At 46.6% G+C, this 3,038-nt stretch overlaps 1 protein-coding gene across 3 annotated transcripts in view; it reads right to left on the bottom strand.

Annotated features, from left to right (window-relative positions):
• Nucleotides 1-2,813, bottom strand: part of LOC137380772 (uncharacterized) — an 89,517-nt gene extending 86,704 nt beyond the window's left edge. For all 3 annotated transcript variants that reach the window (XM_068053105.1, XM_068053106.1, XM_068053107.1), the window contains exons 1-2: nucleotides 2,777-2,813; nucleotides 706-795 (exon numbers count right to left, since the gene is read on the bottom strand). The gene's annotated coding sequence lies outside the window, so the exon portion shown is untranslated. The remainder of the gene's footprint in view (nucleotides 1-705; nucleotides 796-2,776) is intronic.
• Between the last annotated feature and the right edge of the window lie 225 nt (nucleotides 2,814-3,038).

Below are 3,038 nucleotides of genomic sequence, written 5' to 3'. Positions count from 1 at the left end.
GAGCCTTTGCAGCGGCTGCCCCAAGCTTTAGTGCGTCCCTCAGCACGTAGTCCTGGACCTTGGAATGTGCCAGTCTGCAACACTCGGTCCGTGGACAACTCTTTGCGCTGGAAGACCAGCAAGTTTCGGGCAGATTAAAGAGCGTCTTTCACCAAGTTGGTGGTTCTCCTGCAGCATTTGATATTTATCTCAGTGTGTGACCCTGGGAACAGCCCGGAGAGCACAGAGTCCTGGATTGGCATCCAATCAGGTTGGGGGACACTCCAGTGACGGCCACATATGGTCACACAGCAGTCTGGAAGGTACCGTGCAGGCCACTCACAAGTTGTCCCGTTTATGAAACTGTACATGCACGATCACGCAAAATAGCATAAAGGTTCCGCGCATTCAGGTGTGCAGGCCGCATACAAGATAAAGAAAACAAAACTTACAGGGGGCATTGCCTGCCAGACAGTTAAACTTGCAACGCAGGTTAAGTCTGAGGCTTCCAGCCTCATTAATATATTTTAAATGCCAATACAGGATGATCACACCTGTAATCACAGCCTTTGAAATCTCTCTATCACACTTAATCCAGCTGGCAGTGGCAGTGTGTTGAAGAGGATCAGTGAGGAGTCAAGCATCTCCCAAACACACTTCAATATTCCAGGGTCTACATGCAAATGATGCAGCTCTCAAAAAGTTTAGCCTGGGCCACTTAGTTACCTGTGATCCTTGGGATCAAAGTGGACGGCTTCTGTAAGAGCTCGACAGCCTTAGAATAGGAGCCTTGCTTAGCCAGGTCAATTCCTTGCTCTGTGAAACACAATAGGCAGTGGGTGAAGTCAGGATTTATAACAATAGTCAGATGTTTGCAGCATCATTGGCAGCTGGGGCCACACTCTCTCGATCCCTGTAACCTTAAATCCCTTCACCTCAACTTCCTCCTTTAAAAAGCAGTGGTTCAATCAGTAGCACTCCTGCCTCTGTCGATAACCAGATAGACGGAGTTAAGGTGACTGGCAAAAGAACCAGAGGCAGTGCAAGGAAAAACCTTTTCATGTAACGAGTGGTTAGGATTTGAAGTCCACTGCCTGATAGGGTGGTGGTAACAGATTCAATCGTAGCCTTCAACAGGGAACTGGATAAATAATTCAAGGAATAAAATGTTGCAAGGGAGTGGGAGTTCTGATGAAAGATCACAGACCTGAAACGTTAACTCTGTTTCTCTCTCCACAGATGCTGCCAGGCATGCTGAGTATTTCCAGCATCGTCCGTTTTATTTCAGATTTCCAGCATTTGCAGTATTTTGCTTTTGTGAGGAGTGGGACTAACTGGATAGCTCTTCCAAAGAGCCGACGCAGATTCGATAGCTGAATGGCCTGTTTCTGTGCTGTACTATTCTATGATTCTAAAGGCGGAGAAGCAATCGCCAGTAAACTCCCCCTCCTGCACCAGTCTTCCTTGGCCTCCGTCTTCTACATCGATCTGGCCAAGGGCGACCAAGCTTAGGAGCTGACAGCAGACTTCCAACAAAAGACCATTCCTACCAGGACTTGCAACCATGATGAAAAACCATCTGTGCAGTGCACCCCTTCCCTTTGTTCTTAATTCATACGAGGGAGTGCCACACTGCCTGTCAGTCAGTACTGAGGAGTGCTGTGCTGTTGGAGGTGCCATCTTTCAGATAAGATGCTAACCTGAGGCCCCATCTGCCCTCTCCGGTGGACATAAAAGATCCCCAGGCACTATGTGGAAGGTCAGCAGGGGAGTTCACCCTGTGTGCAGACCAACATTTATCCCACAAACAACATTACTTTAAAAAAAAAACAGATTATCTGGTCTTTAATCTCAATGCCGTTTGTGGGAGCTTGCTGTGCGCAAATTGGCTGCCACATTTTCTACATTACGATAGTGATGACACTTCAAAAGTACTTCACTGGCTGTTAAGCACTTTGGGACATCCTGACGTTTCACACCGAGCCACATAAGGAGATATTAGGACAAATGACCAAACGTTTGGTCAAAAAGGTAAGTTTTAAGAGTGTCTTAAGGAGGAAAGTGAGGTAGAGATGCGGAGAGGTGTAGGGAGGGAATTCTAGAGATTAGGGCCTAGGCAACCGAAGGCACAGCTGCCAATGTGGTGTGATTAAAACTGGGGAAGTTCAAGAAACCAGAATTGGAGGAGTACAGATATCTCAAAGGGTTGGAGGAGATTGCAGAGATAGGTAGGGAGCAAGACCATGGAGGGCTTTGTAAACAAAGGTGACAATGTTAAAAACACAGCAGTGCCAGACCGAGAGAAAATGTTGGTCAGCAAGCATGGGGGAGATGGATGAATAGGACTTGGTGCCAAGTAGGACACGAACAGCACAGTTTTGGATCAGCTCAAGTTGATGGAGGGTGGAAGATGGGCCAGGAGTGCGTTAGAATAGCCAAGTCTACAGGTAACAAAGGCATGGATGAGGGTTTCAGCAGCAGATGAGCTGAGGCAGGGGCAAAGTCGGGCGATGTTACAGAGGTGGAAATAGGAAGCCTTGGTGATGGAGAGGATATGGAGTCGGAACCTCAACCCGGGGTTAAATGTCACCCCAAGGTTTGAATGGTTTGTTCAGCCTCAGACAGAAACCAGGGAGAGGGATGCTGTCCTGTGAAAGGCTTAGAGCTGAAATGAAGGAACGTGATTCGTTTAAGGAATGCTTTAAACAGGCCAAATTTGAAGTTTGATGTGGAGGGAAAAAAAGTGACAAACACAGGATAATTAAAATACTGTAAACTTTTACATCCAATGACCTACCAGCTAGTTGCCGGCTTTTCAATATTAATGGATCCAACCACTGAGCTGAAAAGTGAATTAAAAAGCCACAGATTAAAAACTGGCTAACAAAACAAAAAACATTCTTCAAGTAAAAGAAACAAAATGTCCCACAAAATTAACACAAGCTGTTGGAGGGGTGGATGCAAAATGGCATTTCATACACAAATGTAACCTCCTCGGTTAATCAGTTTTCCACTGTATGAACTGCACGGCGAGCGCCATGGGCAATTCCACTGGGGGG

Source organism: Heterodontus francisci, chromosome 20 (genome assembly GCF_036365525.1).
Source record: "Heterodontus francisci isolate sHetFra1 chromosome 20, sHetFra1.hap1, whole genome shotgun sequence".
In the NCBI taxonomy this organism is placed as follows: Eukaryota; Metazoa; Chordata; class Chondrichthyes; order Heterodontiformes; family Heterodontidae; genus Heterodontus; species Heterodontus francisci.
This window is presented reverse-complemented; position numbering and strand designations above follow the sequence as displayed.